Consider the following 23,632-nt stretch of genomic DNA (forward strand, 5'->3'; position numbering starts at 1 on the left):
GCCTTCAGGATTATCTGCATCAGAGTGCAAATGGGTGTGGAATCTTCTTGGAACTGCTGAAAGGACTGCATTGTAGACCGGAGTTAGGGGGTGTCTTATCACCACCACCCCTCTGTTGAGGGAGGGCTGTTCAATGTTAACATATAGAAGTAAAATAACAGAGTTGGAAGGGACCTTGGAGGTCTTCTAGTCCAACTCTCAGTCCTGCTTAGGCAGGAAATCCTATACCACTTCAGACAAATGGTTACCAAACATCTTCTTAAAAACTTCCAGTGTTGGAGCATTCACAACTTCTGGAGGCAAGTTGTTCCACTGATTCATTGTTCTCACTGTCAGGAAATTTCTCTTTAGTTCTAAGTTGCTTCTCTCCTTAATTGGTTTCCACCCATTGCTTCTTGTCCTATCCTCAGGTGTTTTGGAGAATAGTTTGACTCCCTATAAATGGCTTTTCTTTAACCCTCTTTCAAACCAATGCAGAGAGGATCATAGGTTTGAAAGAGGGGGAAAAACCCAGTCCAGTTACCTTTTGAAAAAGCACCTTTGAGATTGCTATGACCTGGATGACTGAGAAACTCCACAGACAACTGGCAAGTAATTTTTGTCTTACACAATTTGATTTTTTCCCCAAACTAAATACTAATGTAGGTTTTTTGAAGGTAGACAAATTTTAGTCTGTGAAAATGGAAATGTGAGTCATTTATGAATAAATGACAATTCTACAAGAGGCATCAAATTAATGCTAAGAATAAAAGCAATATGATAAAAAACAATATAGAGATGTGTTATAATATCTTCATAAAAAGAGCATTTTCTTAGATCTCCTTTTCTTTTGAGTTTAAGCCACGTTTAGTGTAGATTTTCAAAAAGAAATAATTCCTTTCTCGTTGACACTATTCTGTAATGCCAAAATATTTATGAAACTGAGAAAAAGTAGCATTGAATTGTGTTAAGATAGTAATGCTACTGTTTCGGGCAGGAAGGTTGCCAGGAAATAGTCTTATAGGAAGATATGATTATGATTATGAATTTGCTATAAGTCTACTTAAAGCTACTGTACTTTCTGATTCAGGAGGAGGAATACAGTGACATAGAGGAAAAAAACATTTTCTATTGATGAAATGAATTTAAGTCTTAGCTAAGTCATTAATAAATATAGATCTTCACTTTGCTTCACTTCCACCTCTCATCCTCCAGTCAAAATGTTATGGACAAGAAAAATATTATTATGGGTGAAGACAGTTGGAGTTTTCATCACCTGATTGATTTCTTTTTTTACTGGGAATAGCTATTGAATATCTAATTTAAAATCAGTGCATTAGACAAAATATGTGAACATCAAATTCATACTCGTATGTTCCTAATCTGTGATATTATCATTTCATTTATGTCAACTTCCTTGACAATCCAAATAGTAGATATGAGCAATCTGTGAAAATATTTCTATAGTACATTATGAACATGATGCAGAGATGTTACATAGATCTGTTCTTGACCCAGTTAAAAAAAATGGGGGGGGGGAAACCCCATTACTGGTAAATGTCTAAAATCAATTTAAATGTCCTTTTTTTCTGGACTGCTTGGTAGTTTATTTGAGCAAAGAAAGTATTATTTTCTCCTGTGGCCAGTTCGTCAGTTCTTCTACTTAAGTTCCAGTAGAAGAGGATATTTGTAGCTGAGTGTGTTTTCTGTGGTGCTCTCTGAGTTTAGTTATTTTCTTGCAGACATTTCATTTCCTATCTGGGGAACATCATCAGTGTTACTATCAACAAGTCAACATCAACAAGTCTGGGGAGAAGAAGAATTTAGACTTCATTGTCTATTTCCACACTAATTCATTCCCTTACTCATCTGTTCAACTGTGCATCAACTTGCTGACAACCCACCACCACCACAATGTTTTTGAGCCAAATTTTCTCTAGAGTTCTTATGTCAACTCGCAAAGCACCCCTGGCCTGCTCTTGAGTTGCCATAGGAAAGGGGGGATGGGAAATCGATGAAATGGCACAGCAGCAAAAGACAGGTGCACATTCCAGACTTATATCTCTCAAGGCTGTATCCCAGGATTACTTACAGTGGCAGGAGGGGAGTAATCTCTACAACCCATGAAGTTTCCCCGTTGGCAAATGTGATTGATGACACAACCTGGGGGGGGGAGGGGGAAACTGTCACGATTGGGACCATAAATTACATGGGATCAGAGCTTGGGAATGTGCCAACATGAAGCTCCTAATAAATAACTGGATTCTTTTGAAGCTTGACTCGAGACTCATGATTTAATGAGGAATTGGAATCCTGACAATATTCTTATTCCACTAATCTGGTCATTGCCTGACTTTTCCAGCTCTTTCCATGCACTCTCTCTACTAAATCACCATTCAGTCTTTCTAAATGGTCACTGCACATGGAGAAGGCATGGTACTTCCAACTGGAAGATAATGGTGGTTTAGTAGAACATTGATCAATGTTCTACTAAACCACCATCATCTTCCAGTTGGAAGTACCATGTCTTCCCCATGTGCAGTGACCGTGGCCTAGTGGTGGGTTTCAAAAATTGTTAGAACATACTCTGTGGGTGTAGTCTCCTTTGTAGGAGTGGCTTGCTGCCCATGTGACCGGATGGGAGTGGCTTGCCACCCATGTGACTGGATGGGAGTGGCTTGCCACCCATGTGACCAGATGGGAGTGGCTTGCTGCCCATGTGACTAGATGGGAGTGGCTTACCACCCATGTGACCAGATATGAAATTATGAATTAGTACTTAGGTCGGTCCAAGTAGCGATTCAGAAGTTAGTGGTTAGAAGCAATCGTAAAGCAAGATATGGAATTAAAACCAGATATATTTTGTTGGCTATTTGAAAGGGAGTATAATATACATTTAATTTTACACATGTTAGCAGCTGCTGGAATTGTGTTTGCACAACAGTGGAAAAACAGAGATATGTAAATGAATAAATATTACAATGTGCAGGAATAAATAAATTGACAATTAAAATCAAGAAGGCCTTAAATACTTTTTCACGTGGGATTGGTTTTAGCAATTGCCAACTAACGGAAACAGAAATTAGAAATCCAAAAGTATGAAAGAAAACACCAATTATGTAAGGAAAGGTCCCTAAAATGTATAAGGAAATATTACTAGATCATTATGAATGCGTAGATAACTGCGGAACATTACACACCCACCCACACATACAAACTATGACAGTGCCAGGAAAACACCAAAAAATAAGAATCATCCCCCCCCCCCCCAAGAAAAGACTGCCAATGAAACCAGTTTTTTTTCCTAAGCCTAAGGACAGGAAAGTCAAAGTCACTGGAATAAAAACCATCAAGGCATTGTGAGAAATTATAAAGGACAGGCGCTCACAGAACCATCAACCACCTCAGAATTATGTAAACAATGAGGGTGAAACACATTAAATCTGGCAAAGCTGCTTTGCACCAACCTGGCCTGTCCATAGAAAAGCAGCAACTTTGAGACACATAAACCTGGTCTGAATACTTAAAAGCAACATATTGCATCACAAAGAAAACATTTGCAAAAAGGAATAACATTTCTTGTAGTAAATATATTTTATAAACAATTAAAAATAAAATTCCCCAAAAAATAATTTAAAAAGATATTCTATAAATAAAAGAAATCCTTAAAAACCATTGTTAAATATTCCACCAGCAATAATTTATAGTATAACTATTTTAAGGTATTGTACCGGCCATAATATACTGTAACCAATATTCCAATCCACCAGCAATAATTTATACTGTAACTATTTCAAACTATTCCACGCACACAATAAATTGAAGTAAACCATTTTAAAATATTCCATACACAATGAATTACAATAAAACTATTTTGAAAAAATTCTATGCACAATACATTTCAAAGTATTGAGTATAAAATTTTAAAAATGGTTTATTTTAATTTATTTTGGATGGAATCTTCTTTTAAATAGTCTAAGACAATTTAAAAAATGAATCCAATAAATTGAAGTAAACCATTTAAAAATATTCTACACTCAATACTTTTAAATAAAACTATTTTAAAAAATTCTATGCACAATAAATAAAATATTATTTTAAAATACATTAAAAAAATAAAAGAAAAAAACCCGGGTCACTTACAAGCAGGCAGGATCAGTAGCACTCCGATGCAATGGATCCGCGCCGCGATGGAAGCAACAGGGAGCAGGCAGGCAGAAAGGCATCAGGAACAGATAAGACACTAAGCAGGTTGCCTGGCAGGCTTAGCCAGCCAGGCGAGACTGGAGAGGGGGGGGAGTTTCCCTTGCAAAAGCTAGGCGGCCTTCGCCACCAGCCCGCGGCTTTCGCTAGGGAAGGCCTGAAGGCCTTCCCTTGTGAAAGCTAGGTCACTACCACCCCCCACTCGGCTTTGGCCGTGTGGCGTACGCCAGTCCGTGGCTTTTGCGAGGGAAGGCCTAAAGGCCTTCCCATGCAAAAGCTGGGCCACAGCTGCCTACCCGAAGCCTCCTGAGTCCCGCCGCCAGGGCTTAGTTGTTTACCTGAGGGGGAAGCAGCAAGCTCCTGGAAGGCGAAGGGAGTTTTCAAATGGAGGTCAAGCATGAAGCTTTTAAACGCTTTGCCTCCAGCCCGCTCACTGATTGGCTGGACTCCAGCCAATCAGTGAGCAGCAGGCTGGGCTAGCTTAGTGCAGACAGGCGGGGCAGCAAGCGAGCGAGCTGCGACACGCCGGCAAGGGCACTTTGCAGCAACAGAGGCCAGGACCGGTACTGGCGTTCCCGGAAGTTAATTACTTCCGATTCACCAACCAACTGGTTCACAAGGACTGGCAAGGACCGGTAGGAACCCACCCCTGCTGTGGCCCCATTTGCAGCACAATGTCACAATATTTTGGGTTTTTTTTTCCTATTAATTGAACAATGAAAAGTGAAGCTTAGGGATTAGAATCATGACCAGGATACCAACTAAGGAGGAAAGGAAGTCACAGGCTTCCCCAGGAAGCAGCTTGCTAAGGTTTCTAGTTATGGAGGGTGTCTCAACAATGTAACCATTGTTACAATTTAAAATTGTAAACTATGTTTCACACATTCTGATTCAGGAAGAGAAATACAGTGACATGGGCGAAGCCATTTTCTTTGGCCATGTTGATGAGATAAGCCAAGTTATAGCTAGGTAATTAATAATAGCAATAGCACTTAGACTTATATACCACTTCACAATCCTTTTACAGCCCTCTCCAAACGGTTCACAAAGTCAGCATATTGCCCCCAACAATCTGGGTTCTCATATTTCCCACCTCGGATGGATGAAAGGCTGAGTCAGCCTTGAGCCTGGTGGGATTCGATCTGCCAAACTCCTGGCAGCCAGTGATCAACAGAAGTAGGCTGCAGTACTGCACTCTAACCACTGTGCCGCCATGGCTCAATTATAAATTATAAATCCTTTGAAAACTTTAAATGATGTTGGTAGAAATCAGTCATTTGGTTTTCAAACACACAGAAATCCTAAAAATATCTTGGTGGCTGCTATACAAAATGTCACCTCTTCTTATTTGGCACTGGGTTTAAAATAACAATCCCAGTTACATTAACTCAATTAACTATTGCTCAATTAACTCATGTTTGGCTCCATGTTAAAATGCATAGCAGTCCTCATTTGAACCTCAATTCATGTCCATGGCTCACATGGACTGACATTTGTTTTCACAGAGGTGTTTGGATAAATTATGTATTCTGGGCTTCAGTTTCATTTTGTTTCCTTAGCTGCATTTACCTTTCCTGAGACTATGAATCATATTTTATGTTCCAGTGCATGATGAAATTATAGCCTTAAAACCAATCAGGACAGCTCTGCAAGAATAGTAGTAAAAACTTACTTCAGTATTTTTCTTTCTTTCTTTTCATTCATTCATTATATTTCTACTTTTATATTCCCATTCCATTCCCACATTAGAACAGAAGTTTCAGGAGAAACTGCATCTGAAGATCATTTTTGAAAGGCAGAAGAGGAAGAGGGCAGAACTAAGTTTCCCTTTTCCTTTCCCATCCTGTATTTTTAGAGTTCAAGGTGGTGTATGCAATGCCCCCTCTTTCTATTTTCCCACAATAGCAACTCCAGAAGGTGGACAGTTCTCTGGGCAAGATTTACGAAGAGGTTTGTTCTTGCTTTCTTCTTCCTAGGGCTGAGAGATAATGACTGGCCCAAGGTCACCCAGATGACTTTGTGCCTCGGGGAAGACTAGAACTCCCTGTCTCCCAGTTTCTTTTGGAAACCACTTATTATTCTGAAACAGTTCATGCTAGCTAAAGAAAGCTATATTAAAGAAGAGGGTAAAACAAAGCTATGTTAAAGAAGAGAGTAAAACAATGTCCCAAATGTATTACTCTAAACCCTGTTGTGAGAAGCATTGTGGGCAGGAGAGAATATTTGACAGCTTCAACTGAAAATGATATAAAGTGTTAGGGACATTGTTCTTAGCTCTTCAAGAAGCATAAAGCCAAACCAAATCTTGTACAGAAAACTACTCTTTCTAGTCCTTTTACCCAACTACTATCAATTCTATATCAAACATAAAGATGGCTACTATCAGACACTACAATTGGTGGAAAGGCTATTGAACTATGCAGCTTGATCCCATAATGTATTTATTAAGAATCCAAAGCAGCCAATTATCTATAGAATAGAATAGAATAGAATAGAATAGAATAGAATAGAATTCTTTATTGGACAAGTATCTCCAAATATGTCTTTATTACTTCTTATTTATGAAATATAAGAAACAGATACAACAGTAAAAAATGCATTAGTCATTATACAATACTGTTCATTATACTGTTTAAATTAATTTTCTTTTTAAAAAAATCTAATGTTAACAAAGAGAAACTTCTGTATATTATCAATCAGATAACATAGGATTAATTCAATTTTTAAATTCATACTTAAATCTAGGCCATAGAGAAACATATTGCCCAAAAATAGATAGGTATTATGATAATAGTTTAAGAAATACTTTTGCCTTTCTTGAGGATAAATTTACGGATGTTATGGAATAGATGCCAAGTAAGGTGTGTTATCTATTTTTAAAGCAACTCATTATGTGATCAAATGAAAATCCATTCCTACTGAAAATGAACTAGTTTAAACACAGATTGAGAACATATATTATCAATCCATTGTCACAAGTCAAGTAAGAATTAGCATTCAAAGGGACAATAATTTATTCACTCATTAGATTTATCTCTTTCCACTCATTCAGGAGCTCAAGGTGGCATTCACAATTCTCTTTTCCATTTCCCCCCACAACAACTATTTGCAGTAGCTTGGGCTAAGAGATTGTGACCTTCTTAAAGTCACCCACTGAACTTTCATGAGTTGTGTGCTGAATAGGATTAAAGCAATCAATCAAATAAATCATTCACTATGAGTATTTTGGTCCTAATTTACTTAACCACTGTAGCAACTAAATACCACACTATTTTATTGCTGTCTTTCTCCATGATTTCTTTTTATTTTTATAACTCTGTAATCCCTTTGTTTGGGGTAGACTTGGGGTAACTGGCTAGTGAGCTGAATATTTACCGGCCAGATGCCCTTCCTGATGCCTATATGGAGTTCACAGCAGATGTTTTCTCTTTACACCCTGATACAGAAATATCTGCTGCTAGGATTGAACTCTCAACCTTCTGAGTGGGAGGCAAGTGTCTTCACCCGTAGGCCAGCACACTGCTCATCTTTCTTCATGAATGAAATATCCATAATTCTTTAGGTCTGATAAATTCCATTCATGAGGGGAGAAGACAATTTTCAAATTTTTGAGGGATCCAATGATCCAATTTGGTGTAATAATGAAATGAGCTGTCTATAAGCACATCTGTGTATATTAAAAATGTAGTCTTCAAACCCACATGTGTGTGATCATTGTTGTTGCTGCTAGCTGTGAAGTCATATCCGACCCATTATGACCCCATAGACAACATTCCTCCAGGCCTTCCTGTCCTCTACCATCCTCTGGAATCCATTTAAGCTCACACCGACTGCTTCGGTGACTCCATCCAGCCACCTCCTTCTCTATTGTCCCCTTCTTTTGTGCTCAGTCTTTCCCAGCATCAGATTCTTCTTGAGTGAGTCCTTCCTTCTCATTAGGTAGCCAAAGTATTTGAGTTTCCTCTTCAGGATCTGGCCTTCTAAAGAGCAGTCAGGGTTTGATCTCCTCTAGGACTGACCGGTTTGATTGCCTTGCAGTCCAAAGGACTTGCAGGAGTCTTCTCCAGTGCCATAATTCATTTGTGTGATCATATCATTGCAATATCATCAGATCCTCTCTCACAAACCCAATTTTCTCCCCCTCTTCTACCTCACTGCCTCCCATTTCCCACAACACTCAGAGAAGTTATTTATTCATCTAGCAGCATTAGCTCTAAGCTTTGCTTCAAGTGATTTTATAAAGCAAAAGTGAAGGCTCTTTGCAAGCAAGACATCAGAGGAAGTTTGAGAGAGATGGAGGTGGGGGCAGAGGGGAGAGAAACCTACTCAAATTTCCCAGGGGGAGAAAGGTGGGAGAGGAAAGGCTCTGCACGCTCCCAGCCTCTCTCCCACAGGGAGTTTCATGCCTCTTTTAGAGTTGCTGGTTGAAGCTTCAGTTCTGAGAAGCATTTAAGTGAATCTCAGAGCAACAGAGCTGTACAGGAACTTCAAAGTAGAAAAGCAACATTACCTCAAGGTCCTTATTTACCACCATGCCCAATTATGTCAAGACATTAGGAGCAAATATTTGAGAGGGAACGTGTAACCTAGCCATATAATTTTCCAGATTCTTCTCTTCCCCTCCCTTCCTTCATGATATCTGTTTACCACCATCACCACCCTTGGCGAAACAAAATTATTTTTATAGTATACTGTGTAAAATATATATATACCTGGTAGAGAACAGAAGCCACAGAATGCTTAAAATTTCCAGAAACATGTTTGCAAGCCACCTTTATTTGCTTAGAAATGATGCCAAGCTGGATGGAAATTATTGCATTTACAAATTTACTTGTCTCTAACTAGGGGCCAATAGTGGCTAAGACGCTGAGCTGTCGATCAGAAAGGTCAGAAGTTCAGCAATTCGAATCCCTGGTGCCATATAACGGAGTGAGCCCCCGTTGCTTTATCCAGCTTCTGCCAACCTAGCTGTTCGAATGCATGTAAAAAATGCAAGTAGACAAATAGGAACTACCTTTGGTGGGAAGGTAACAGTATTCTGTGCCGCTTTTGGCATTTAGTCATGCTGGCCACATGACCATAGAGACGTCTTCGGACAGTGCTGGCTCTTCAGCTTTGAAACGGAGATGAGCACCGTTCCCTAGAGTTGACTAGCACATATGTGCAGGGGGAACCTTTACCTTTAACTAGAGGCCCGATAAACACTGCAATGCTACTTCAAGAACCATCTAATCATGCATTAGATGAAATTATTTTTCAACCTTATTAAAATAAATGTTTAGTCATGCAGTTGGGTTTACACAGTGACTTTCTGCTCAGAGTTATGTTTACTGTGCAAGAAATAACAGTGAATCAAATATCTGCAATAAAACAACAAAGTTCAGAGAGCACTAACGACCCTTCATTCCAACCCTGAGCTACAAATATTCTCCTTTATTGATAAACATTCTTGTGACATTGTCACAGGTGAGAATCTGCTGTGCACAGCAGTATGAATCATTCCAACATGGAACTCTAGGTTGGATCCCAAAAAATTGTGCAGGGAAGAGATATTCAAAATTGCAGGCAGCAATATTCTGCAAAGGCTGAGAGGACAATTTGTACTAGAGTTAACTGGAGTTATTTTCAGTTAAGTATATTGAGTTAGATGTAGGATTCTGGTTCTTGAAATAGGAGTATCGTGACTTTTATTGTATGGTCATCTCTCTTACAGTCTACCTGGCTTGGCTTTATTTTCCTCCATTCTTTGTTTTTATCTTTCTTTTAAGATTGGGATGCTGGTATACATCTTTTAACAGTACATTGAGGAAATAATTGAGAAAATAAACAGGAAAAAAGAAAGAGAAATATTGGGGATCGTTTGGTGTCAATGCTAGATCTTTGTTTTGTGCCATCACTAAAAATGCTATCTTGTATTTTTTTTTTTAAATCTGATGTGATGTAAATAAGAATTTGAGATCTATCAATCTTTTGACAAATGCAATGAAATGTGTCTAATAAATAGAAGTGGTTAAATCTCCACCATGCCCTGTCCACAATCCTAAACCTGGGCAATTTTTGCATCTAATTACACCCTGCATTGATATATCCTTTGAGTTAGTATAGAATAGAAAGAATAGAATAACAGAGTTGGAAAGGACCTTGGAGGTCTTCTAGTCCAACCCACTGCTCAAGCAGGACACCCTACACCACTTCAGACAAATGGTTATCCAACATCTTCTTAAAAACTTCCAATGTTGGAGCATTCACCACTTCTGGAGGCAAGTTGTTCCACTGATTAATGGTTATAACTGTCAGGAAATTTCTCCTTACTTCTAAGTTGAATCTCTCCTTGATTAGTTTCTACCCATTGCTTCTCTCAGGTGTTTGATTCCCTCTTCTTTGTGACAACCCCAGAGATATCAGAATACTTGCTATCATGTGTCTGCTAGCCTTCTTTTCATTAAACTAGACATACCCAGCTCCTCCAACCATTCTTATTTTAGCCCCCGGTCCTCTAATCATCTTTGTTACTCTTCTCTGCACTCTTTCTAGAGTCTCAACATTTTTTTTTACATTGTGGCGACCAAAACTGAATGCAGTATTCCAAGTGTGGCCTTACCAAGGCATTATAAAGGGGTATTAACACTTCATGTGATCTTGATTCTACCCCTCTGTTTATGCAGTTTAGGGCTGTGTTGGCTTTTTTTGGGGGGCAACTTCTGCACCCTGCTGGCTCATATTTAAATGGTTGTCCACTAGGACTCCAAGATCCCACTCACAGTTACTACTACTGAGCAAGGTACCATATGTTTTGTACCTGTGCATTTTTGTTTTTCTTGCCTAAATGTAGAATCTTACTTTTTTCACAACTGAATTTCATTTTGTTAGATAGCACCCAATGTTCAAGTCTGTCAAGATCCTTCAGTATCTTGAGCCTATCTTCACTAACACTAATAAAATAGTGTTCAATCTAAAGTATATATTCCCTTAAAGATAGAGATATGCACAAGCACATTCACTTCAATTTGATTATTGTTTTGGAGTTGTTTTGCTTTCTAAAATACTGGAATGATGCTTAATGTTTCCAACTGTCAAGACTTAAAGCTAAGATCAGAAAAATCTAACTGGATTCTTTGTTCCTAAGTAAACTTTTGCAGACATAGTTTTGCCCTTAGCAGTAACTTGCAGTGGTTGTTGTTTGCAAACATTTCTTCCTTTTCTGTTCCACACTCCAATTGCCTGTAATGAATGTGGACAGAAGCAATTGGCTTGGCTTGTCACTGGAACTGAATAACCAATTGTGATACGGACAAGAACGAATAGTGATTACCTCTATCTCAGAATTGTTGTCTCTACAGCACTAACAGGAAGGAGAAGAAGTGACAATTGATTTAGTACAATAATATAGAAGGACTAATAAAAATACCGAAACCTGGAAGTGGATGCCATTTAAGACTCCTTCTTTTCATATCACCATTATATGAACGTATCAAGCACTTTGACTTAAAATAAAATAAAATAAATGACAAACTAAACATGAAGTTCATAGAATTTTTAAAAACCCAACAACCTTCCTCCCAAACCTTTATCCATTATTAGACCAATGACATACATGCCTTAATTCTGTTATATTTCAGTAAATGGCCAGCAAGAGCTGTGGAGAAATAAAACTATCAAATTAGAAATACCAGGCACACCAAAAAATAATATCTAGATGTTTCAATTGACCTTCTTGTGTCATATAGATGATGTGACTCATCCTCCTAATAAAATGTTCAGGAATAGAAAATTGCACTCAACTAAATCCTTCTGCTCCTCTGCTGCCCGCCTCCCACCATGTCCACACCAGTAACAAATTATGGGAATCCATCAGCCTTACATAGGAATTAATTTAATGCCCTCAAAACCTTCAGCAGTCTTCTTAAATTGCACCAAAAGAACAGTGTAACATAGGAGTTAAATGTACCCTAGATAAATTCTATGCAATGCATTATAACACAATAGCATTTCTCCCCATCACTTCCTCCCTACCTCCCCCATATTATGTCAGAGCACAAGGAACATTGGATTATAGGTGTTTGTAAAAGTGAGGCAATGGGAAAAATAACAAAACTTGTGATGACATTGCAACACAAACATCTTTCTTATGTAAGCATACACAACATTACAGCGCAGAGCTTTCTCTGTGACATCAGAAGTCACATTTTTTTTAATTTTGGCATCATCATAATGATGTTATATGATGGAAACTATTATAGTTAATACCTATAAGTAAATGTTAGAAGTCAAGATTATTATAATGGAGGCTTAAAAAGTAAAAAAATAAGGGATGATAGATACATAATACTTGTTAATATGGGAATTATTGTATTAGTGGCTAGTAATAAAACATAGAAAGTAAAAACACTATTGTATATACTGCCACAAAATAGTATACTTTATAATTACAATGTATATGTAAATCTGAGAAGCTGAACGAGTATTATTAGGTATATTTAATTAATATCATCATTGTTATCAAGATTTTGATCTGATACTATTAAATTATAGCCAAAATAACTATAGTACAGGAAGAACTAAATTTTCCCTCCAAATGTTCTTTCTATCATATCTATCTATCTATCTATCTATCTATCTATCTATCTATCTATCTATCTATCTATCTATCCATCCATCCATCCATCCATCCATCCATCCATTCATCCATCCTCTGCTTACAATAAAATAACTTATGCCCCCAGGCTCAAACCTTTGGGCTTGCACAATCTGGAATTGTGCCGCCTGCAGTCAGACCTAAGACAAAATTGTCTGCTACAACATTCTACCTATTGACTACTTCAGCTTCAACCACAATAATACACGGGTAAACTATCGATACAAGGTAAACCCCTCCAAGCTCGATTGCAGAAAATATGACCTCAGCAACAGAGGGATCAATGCCTGGAATGCTCTACTCCATTGTTTTAGCCTCAAATCCCCACAGCTTCAACCTTAAACCATCTACCGTGGACCTCACCCCATTCCTAAGAGGTCCATGAAGGGGGCATGCATAAGCACACCAACATGCCTACTGTCCTTGTCCTATTGTCCCCATTTATTTGTATTCATTTCCTTTGTTCATGTCAATGTCCATACTTATACCTGTTATCCTGTGCATGCTTGACAAATAAATAAATAAATAAATAAATAAATAAATAAATAAATGTCTATCTCTTATCCTATTTATCTATATCACAAACACACACACACACACACACACACACACACACAAGTTTTGCAATAGTGGTGAATATCTGTAGCTCAGGTGTAAGATGAAGGTGAAGGTTTGTTCTCGGAGCTCGTGTGTTGGTTTCCCAATGTTTCATTCCCAGGCTGGGTAACATCTTTTAGTGAAATTTAGGGGATACCAATGCCAGTGTTCTTCTGTTTATAAGGGTTTCGGGTGTAGGTGTGTCAAGTGAGGGTCAGCAATGAGTCATCAGTGAGTCTGGTGATAAGGAGATTGGGAATCATTGGGAGGTGAACTGCTGGTTGGGGAGATGCATGGATTGGTTGAGGGTCAATGCTGTCTCTGGTTCCCTGTGAAGTTGATTTAGATTCTGAAGGGTTCATAGACTGGTTTTAGGTCAATGTGTCCATTGATGGAATTGTTTGTGGAGTGCCAGGCTTCACACACACCCATAGGACTAATTAATCCTTTTCATGAAAAAATGTGATACATTTTGTATAAATTGTAATATGTCATTAACTCTTCATTTGAAAAAAATTACAGTCCCTGTAAGATTGGAAACTGATTCTTTAGTGTTTCCAATTCTACACAGTCCTTATCGGTATTCAACCAATGAGCTCACACACTCACTTTGAACTTTTTCTATCAACATTTGGAACCAGGATGGAAATATGACTGCAATCTATTTTTTCCCCCTCAAGGTCTCCAAGGAACTTATCAATATAATATATTAGCTGGAGACAGCTCTTTGTATCCCTTCTAATAATTGCAAAATGAATTGTTTAATGCTAGAGGATTGACACGATTTAGAAATACAAAAATAAAGACAATGTCAACTTCCAAAAGTATCTTGCAACTTGTATCTGGGGCAAAATATCAGGGAAGTTTTTAAAAGCACAGGAAATGTTCCCTGAATTTATTCTTACATAGCTATTGTTATTTATGTAATGATGTAATAATTGCAACAACAAAAAATGTAACCGGTTATAAACCAAAAGCTAATTTAATCACGTTTAACATTTGTGGAAGAAATGTCAAGGACACACTTAAAACAAATGTTTATGTACTTTATTTTGTGTAACAGTAATGTGCATTTTTAACAATTAATACAATTTTCTCTATAAAGGTGTATTCTGTATGATTTCCACTTCAATTACTTAACAATTCAATTATATCAAAACTGTTGCATGGGTTAACTCTATGATTCCAACTACAGCTTTGTCTTCCTTAAATCACATTTTTAGATTATTTTATCTGCCAAACAAAGACACCCCCATTTTGTTTAAAAGAATATGTCCACCATTTCTCTCTAAAATGGTTCAGACCTGCAAGACCTTCTTAGATAAACATTATCACAGTCCTTCGGGGAGACAAAGTTGTAATAGTATCTCTACTGTTATATATAATTTATTATTATTATTATTTATTAATGTAGGATTCTGAATGCTGTCCTTTCACAATACAATCTTTCCACAGTGACTTAAATCTAAGTGTTTTACCAGCGTCTCCTCACAATGCCAGCAACAACAAGTTAACAATGTTTATGACTGCATCTTGTGGATTAAAAAGATCACATCAATACTTTTGTAATAATGTCGTTATTTTAATTCATTATTCATAATAATGCCTAATATGTTTTAGGAACTCTACAGTAATGGGTGCAGGAGCAAAATAAACTACAACTGCAAATATCGGCACATCTAAGACATAAATTATACTTTACAGACTACAGTATCTGGGTGTAAACAGCAATTAAATCATATTTATGGCTTAGCATAATGGATGAATGGGGGGGCTGTGTCTGTGTAATTTCAGCCTATAGATCTCACAAGTCCTTTAAACACAGACATAACTCTATCCCATTGCGATCTGATGACGATTAACAGGCTCCTGGGTATTTTCCAACATTATCAGTGATTTGCATAGAAACAGAAACATTGCAAGTTATCATTTCCCATTAACCGATTCATCTGAAACGCTAATGACAAATATTCAATCGCCTGTAATTTTCCTTCTATTTAGAGAACCATGCAATTTTTGCAATATAGCAGCAGAACTTTTTACGTTTTTGGGAAAGGGAAGACGTCCAATATTTTTCATGCTACAAATCCTCAATCTCAGGCTGTCACTCTCAACATCGCAGCGTTGTATTGTTGGAGGCCTCTGTGTTGCACCCTTGGGAAATCTTTCCTGGCTCTCCAGAGCAAAACAAAAACTTGATTTGAATAGGTCTGACTTGGAAACTCTTCCCTATCAGAAAGTAATCAAGCTGCAAAAAAACTTGAGATAATTAATGCTACTAAAACTTTGCCAGTTATTCTTAATTAAGCAACCCTACCATGAGAGATCTCATTTTGCACTAAATTGTTTTCCCTCTGGAGATAAGTCAAGGAAAAGTTGAATAACAGCCTACAGAGAGGTCTAAAGGCTAAGGTTCCCCTTGCACATACTGTATGTGTTAGTCATTCCCGACTCTAGGGGGTGGCGCTCATCTCCATTTCAAAGCCGAAGAGCCAGCGCTGTCTGAAGATGTCTCCGTGGTCATGTGACTGGCATGACTCAATGCCAAAGGAGCACGAAATGTAGATGGCATAAAGAGAAGACGTTCTTAGAATCTCCAGTGGAAATGTGTTTTGAAAGTTAATGGTGGACAATGGCGTTGTCATTGGTTCACACACCACAGTAAGCAATGCTGTGGCTGCTCGAAATTCATATATAGGTTGTGGTTTGTACAAAGAAGTTGCTAAATAAGAAAGGGGGGTCATTGCTCCATCAACTTGTGGGCCCTTTTGTTAGAATCAACCAGTTCAATCTCCAGGAATCCATATCTGGTGAATGGGACCATCCCTCCAAAGCACATCATCCACTGAAGTTCATCACTTGGTTTATAAAGTAAAGGTAAAGGTTCCCCCCACACATATGTGCTAGTCATTCCCAACTCTAGGGGTGGTGCTCATATCCGTTTCGAAGCCAAAGAGCCAGCACTGTCCAAATATGTCTTCGTGGTCATGTGGCCGGCGTGACTAAATGCCGAAGACAACAGAATGCTGTTACCTTCCCACCAAAGGTAGTCCCTATTTTTCTACTTGCATTTTTACATGCTTTCATGCTGCTAGGTTGGCAGAAGCTGGGACAAGTAATGGGAGCTCACTCTGTTACATGGTGCTAGGGATTCGAACCACAGAACTGCCAACCTTTCTGACCGACCAGCTCAGCATCTTAGTTACTGAACCACCGCATCAGAGAACTAAACCAAGAACCCCTTCCCAGGCCCAATCCCATGTGTATGGACCATCTTTTAATATAATGATGAAAGTCACCTATTATTTTCTAAATGCTATTCATTGAATGTTAAGGATCATCAATGTTGTCCTAAATTTTGACTCTGACCAACAAGAGATGCGAGGCAGATTCAAGCTACAGAACAGCAAAGTCGAGAACTGTCTTATGTTCCTGCCGCTAGTCACTCAAATTTCACAGCTTTACAAGACTTAAGGCTTTTTTGGAAATAAACAAGATCTTTGGCAGTTACTTTGCAGCAGATGATATCCTTCACCATCATAAACCAAGCTGAATTTGGCAAAATCATTGGCAATCTCAAATAAGAAATGTTTGTAATCTTCGGATTCTTCTGGAAAAATTAATTCAGCATTGCCCAGTGTTGAAAGTGTTTGTTCCCTCCTTTTGTGAAATGCTGTGGTTTCCCCCCCCCCCATTTCGATATCTTTCAGTCTTTTTATCTACTAATCACTGAAGCTCTAAATTAGCTTTAATGGAAGTAGATATACTAAGTATCATTAAATCTGAGAACATTGGCTAAGAATGGCACATCATGTCTGAATGAGTTTTTCATTTTCCCTACACAGACCTGACTCTTTAAAGATCTGCTGATCCCCCAGGATTCATTTGGCTGAATTATTTAAGCAGAGTCAAACATGTGATGCATTTCTTTTTTCTTTCTTTTTTTTTTTGCTGTTTGACTAGTGAGGTGCTCAAACTTCTGTACTGAATCCAAAATTCTGATAAAAAATGGAAGCGTGCCCTAACAGCTTAACCCAAGGCCTTTTTTAAAGAAAAACTGTAAATCTAATGGACAAAGGACTTGGAAGAAAAATTGAATATTTGTTGTTATACATGTTGACAGCAGTGAGACTGCTGTACGTGTAAAAATGGAAAGATATAATAATTTCTACAATGGGAGAAACTGATGGAACTAGCAGAGATGGTCTAATTAAATGCTTTAATTAAAGAGAAGAATGCATCTAACTTCATTTCTATTCAGAAATGACATCTGAATTTTGTGCTTCAGACACACAAAAATGAAACTTTGATTCTGGAATTTACTGATTAGACAATATTTTTTTGTTACAGAAATATTATATGTATATGTTGAATTTGCAAAGTAAAAAGTTGAGGCTGTAATATTATTATGTTCATTCTACTGCACCAAAAAGACTCAGAAGTTATTTTTTTTTCCTTTTATCCTACACTTCTCTCTTTCTCCTCCTACCCCTTTTCCACAATTTTCAGTTTCTTTGTATTTTATACTCGAATAAGTTCAATATAATTATATTATAAGAAAAGCTGTAAATGCTTCCATAATGTAACTGCCAAGACAACATGAAGGAGAAAAGCAAGGAAAATACAACTTTCCTTGCTTTTGAACAAAGCAAGGAACAAATGAATGAACACAGAAGAACCTTAAATAATGAATTATAATCTTATACATCCAGATTAAAACTGCTGGGTGAGATAACTATTCTACATGGGACTGCCCTTAAAAAGTATCCTGAAACTTCAGGTGGTTCAAAATGCAGCAGTCTGCATAAACCTGTGCAAGTTGAGATCTGCATAAATGTCATCTCTTTTGGGGGAAGCTCAGTTGGTTACCAATACACTTCCCAGTGTAGTTCAAGGTGCTAATTTTCTTTAAAGCCTAAATGGCTTGGGGCCAGGTTATTTGAAAGACAACATTTCCCCAGTTTCAACTGTGTGGCCCACAAGAGAGGGAGGATATGGTATGTTGGAGGACAAGATATGTTTCAGGTCTCATCTATTAGAAAGGTGCATCAATCAATCAAGCAAGCAAGCAAGATGGAAAGACCTTGGATATCTTCTAGTTCAAGCTCTTGCTCAAACAGGAGATGCCCTGTGGGTCCAAAGAAAATTGCCTTTTCTGGGATGGCTCCCTCCCTTTGGAATATCATTTCCCCAGATATAATATCCCCCCCCCCACCTTGTTATTCCTTTTTAAAAGGTCCTGAACACATGGTTTTATCAGTGGGCTTGGAGGATCTCTGGTTGATACAGAATAGACCAAATCGTTGAAATACATATGTCATTTGACTTCACATGGCAAATATAATTTACATACAATTGGCCTCAGGATTTTTTTGTATGCTTGTGAATGTTTCTCGATCACAAAGGATTGGTTTCCTACTCATTTAATAGTGTACTTTTCTTTTATAGAATAAATAGAATAAAGTTATCATTGGTATGACTTGCCAAATCTGGTTTTCATATTGGATACAATTATACAAGGATGTTAAACTTGTGCCTTTGTTAGTTCTATACTTTGATATATAAAAAGGCAGATTATAAAGCTGTTGTTTACTAGCTCTGAATCTCAGAGTCATTTGATTGTGATTTTTTTTTAAAGAATGTCCCCAGATAGGTCTGAATGCCCTCTCTGTAGGGGTATTAACATTCTCTGATTTGAGCTCAGTCTAATAGCTGGCATTTTCTATTCAATCTTGAGTGCAGGTTTTTTTTTTCCCTTTGGATGCCATGGGACTCCATTTTGAATTAAAGAAGGATCCCTGGAGGTTTTAATTGTGTGCTTCCCATAGTCTATAGTCCATGAACAAGATCAGTTTTTATTAGCAATAATTGAAGTTGCAAAAATCAAGAAAAGCATTGATGTGACTACACACTGTGAAAGTGTTTGGTGACAGCACAAATACTAAAGACTGTAATTAGATAGCTAAAGAAGGGTTAGGGGGAAAAAACCCCTTCATTCCACTTTCGAATAACAAAAACAAAACAAAACATAATGGTGAGCAGCTTGAACATTTCTGGTGTAGATTTAATTCCAGGGTTGATCTAAACAAAAGACTTGATTCTTAATGCAAGCAAATGACTTTTCAGAAGAATTTTCCACAAGTTTCCACCTTACTGTACACAGTAATTTGTGCACACAATGCATAGGACTGTATACAGATGCCTGGTGGTGCTTATTTTTTATGTTTTGACCAAGATAATAAAATATTTCTCTTAAATTCCCTTCCTTTCCAAGAGATATTTCTGTGACCACTGCCTTATTAGTTATCTCTTTGGAATTTCAATCTGAGTACTGCTTTAGACATTTTAGAGCAGGGGTGTCAAATTTGATTTCATTGCGGGCCACATCATGGTTGTGTTTGACCTCAGGGGGCCGTGGTGGGCATGGCCAGCCTGATATCACTCCTGTTGAGGGCATCTGTGGTGGCTGAAGAGCTCTGCCATGACTTCTTGTAACCCTCTGCCAGTAAAGATGAAGTTTGGGAGGGCCACGTGCTGTTTCCAGGCTGGCTCCATGGACCAGATCTAAGTACCCCATGGGCTATATTCAGCCCCTGGGCCTTGAGTTTGATACCCCTTTTTTAGAAAATTACTCAGAGGTAAGTTGTCTATTCAAACACAATGTTCAAAATTAAGCTGAAAAATCAGGCAGCTTATTGTTACTTTTGTCACCATTTGTATTGTTGCTAGGGTTATGAACAAAATTTAAAGCAAGTATTTGGGGTCACTATTAAATATTTAAATGTCTTCATAACACATTCTGGATTTAGCTGTTGCAACTTCAAGATGTCCACTTGAGACGTATGAGGAATTTCAAGGTTACCGTGGTACCATAAACAGATATCTATTAGTCGAAAAGACTGGCATCTTCTGATTGTCACACCAAAGTAGACTTACCTAGACCCAAACCTGTCATTGTTACTAAGGAGCCTTCATTTCAAATTCCATCCATATAGAAAGCTATGTTTGCAATCATTTCATCGGTAGTTGATTGAAAAGCAAATTATCTGAACTGGATACTATTAATACTTATTTCTCTTATTGTTCGTGTTGCAGGAAAGCACCCTTTGTGTTAGAAGCCTTCTGGTTCCTTCAGAGGTAATTTTTCAAGAGACATGAACAAGTAGGTACCATGGCTATAATTTAACAGTATCAGATCAAAATCTTGATAACAATGGTGATATTAATTAAATATACCTAATAATACTCTTTCAGCTTCTCAGATTTACATGTACATTGTAATTACCGTATATACTCGAGTATAAGCCGACCCGAATATAAGCCGAGGCACCTAATTTTACCCCAAAAAGCTGGAAAAGTTATTGACTCGAGTATAAGCCTAGGGTGGGAAATGCAGCAGCTACGGTAAATTTCAAAAATAAAAAATCAGTGTTATTTGAAACTCAAAGTTATGTTTATTCAAGGGACCCGCTTAATTAAAGTGTTCTATAATATCAGTATGACTTATAATACTGCAAGTCTGCAATATTAAAATACTTGTATAGGGGATCCCCGGGATCCCCCGAAGAGATCAAATCACAACCAGTATGCCACCTTCTTGGTATATTGTTTTTATTTTCACTGAGTTTTTAAAAATGAGCATTATTTCATCCTTTTTTTCTTTATGTTTGATTGGTATCTGCAATTTGTGTTAATTCTGTTCATACATATAATATAAATGAAAAACCCAGCTCTCTTAAAAAATATTTTAAGTTCTTTCTGGTGCTCCCTTTTAGAATTGGCCAACTAATATTTCTGTTCGCCCAACTAATGTCAGACAGAGTTAACTGAAAAAGTAATTTTTCATGAAAGGACATTTTCCTAGGATTTTAATTGTTCTTACTGTCAGATTTCTCCTTATTTCCAGCTTGAGTCTCCTTCTGACAAGTTTCCATTGCTTCTTGTCCTGTCCTCAGGTGCTATTGCTGCCGCCGCCTCCTCCTCCTCCAACAGCACCAGCACATTTGCTGCCCAGCGCTGCGGCTGAGGTGAAGCCGCCAAAGCTCCCGCTGGCGCCCCCGCAGCGTTGGGCGGATATCCGGCAGTGCTGTTGGAGGAGGAGGAGGCGAACCAGCCTGCCATCGCCGGCCACCGCTAGCCCCGCCGTTCTTCCCACCCCCTTCCAAGCCCCACAGTCCAGCGGATGGAGCAGAAGCAGCTCCGGGGCTTCGCTGCTCCATCCGCTGGACTGTGGGGCTTGGAAGGGGGTGGGAAGAGCGGCGGGGCTAGCGGTGGCTGGCGATGGCAGGCTGGAATCCCCTCTCCAAGGGATCCCCGTGCAGAAAATGCGGGGAGCAGCAGCGAAGCCCCGGAGCTGCTTCTGCTCCGTCCGCTGGACTGTGGGGCTTGGAAGGGGTCGGGAAGAGCGGCGGGGCTAGCGGTGGCCGGCGATGGCAGGCTGGTTCGCCTCCTCCTCCTCCAACAGGCAACAGCACTGCCGGATCCAGTTGTAGACTCGAGTATAAGCCGAGGCGGCTTTTTTCAGCCCAAAAAGTGGGCTGAAAAACTCGGCTTATACTCGAGTATATACGGTATAAAGTATTCTGTTTTGTGGCAGTATATGAAATAGTGTTTTTACTTTCTATGTTTTATTACTAGCCACTAATACAACAATTCCCATATTAAGAGGTATTATGTATCTATCTATCATCCCTTATTTTTTACTTTTTAAGCCTCCATTATAATAATATTTACTTATAGATATTAACTATAATAGCTTTTATCATATAACAATGTGCATAACATTTTCCCAATTTTTAATTTCTAGCTCTATTTTTTAGTCTTTACTAAAAAAAATCCCATATTAAGATGTATTCTATAACTATCCATCATCTCTTGCTACAAGTTCTTTTCTTTTTCATTATATCCTCAAATATGGTTCATTTTTCATGTTAGCTTCCTACCCTACCTACCTATCTACTGACATATGTAACCACCAATTACCTACCTACCCATCTACCTACTTACCAGGGGTGGGTTTCAACCAGTTCACAGCGGTCCCCGCGAACCGGTTGGTCGGCGAACCCGGAAGTAAGTAATTTCCGGGAATGGCGAAGGACCCACCCACCCACCCGCGCTCCTTACTGGTCTTTGAAGGCTTCTGCGCTTCCACACAGGCGCATGGCACATACAGCGCCTGCACGATTCTCCGCGAGCAGCTGGATGGCACATACAGTGCCTGCGCGAGTCTCCATGAGCGACTGGAGCATCGCGCAGGCGCTAAGACGCATGTGTGAACTGCGCGTGTGCACGAGGACGCCGCCGGCCTGTTCCAACCGAACCGGTTGGAACAGGATTAGCAATCCACCCCTGCTACTTACCTACCTTGGAAATTGCAGATGTGCATCGACTGGTGTAATATAATTCATATACACAGGAAGATACACACAGTGAATATGCTAGATTGAGAATAGCAAAAAATAAATTTAAAAAATCACGAGCTGTTTGTTGTCAGTTTCCTAGGAAGACAATAGATTAATTGATATTAATCTATGTACTGCTAGGTTGGGGTCAGACATCATGCCTGCCATTCTAGTTATATTACATCAGTGAAACAAAAGCAAAACAAAGTAAAATATGTCCCATATTAAGGTAGTAGGTCCTTTGATCATTAGTCATGAGAAGCTGAAAGAAGCAGATGGCATCACTTGGGGTTTAAGTTCCTAGCTACATCTGAAGCTGAAGAGCGTGATAAGATTTTTACTCCTTTTGTTTTAAACAGCTGCCATTAGCTTTGATAACTTAAGCAATTCTGAAGTACTATTATAGAGTTTCTCCAGTACCTGGAGTAATTCTGGCTTCCTTCAGCTTAAAAGATATCATTAGATCATATCCTTTAAATATTATATTTTGCTATGCCAGGAACTGCTAAAAACATGCTGTAAAAGAATTTATGCAGTGGCTATTTTAGAGTTATTTATGAGATGTTTGCCAAGTATAGGGCGGGCTAATTATTAGTAGAATACACATTTTGGAGTCTCTGCAGGTGGCTTTTTACAGCTTCCCTTTCTACAGGTGTATTACTTCCTTCTATCTTTTTTTCTCTCCCCACTTTATATTTACATTCCAGTCCTTCATTTGGTTTGTGTATTTCAGTAGCATAAATATGTGGTAATTGTTTAAAAAAAGGTTCCATTTTTTTGGTTGGAACAAATTGTTGATTGGAAGACAAAAATGGTA

The sequence above is a fragment of the Thamnophis elegans genome, chromosome 14, assembly GCF_009769535.1.
Source record: "Thamnophis elegans isolate rThaEle1 chromosome 14, rThaEle1.pri, whole genome shotgun sequence".
In the NCBI taxonomy this organism is placed as follows: domain Eukaryota; kingdom Metazoa; phylum Chordata; class Lepidosauria; order Squamata; family Colubridae; genus Thamnophis; species Thamnophis elegans.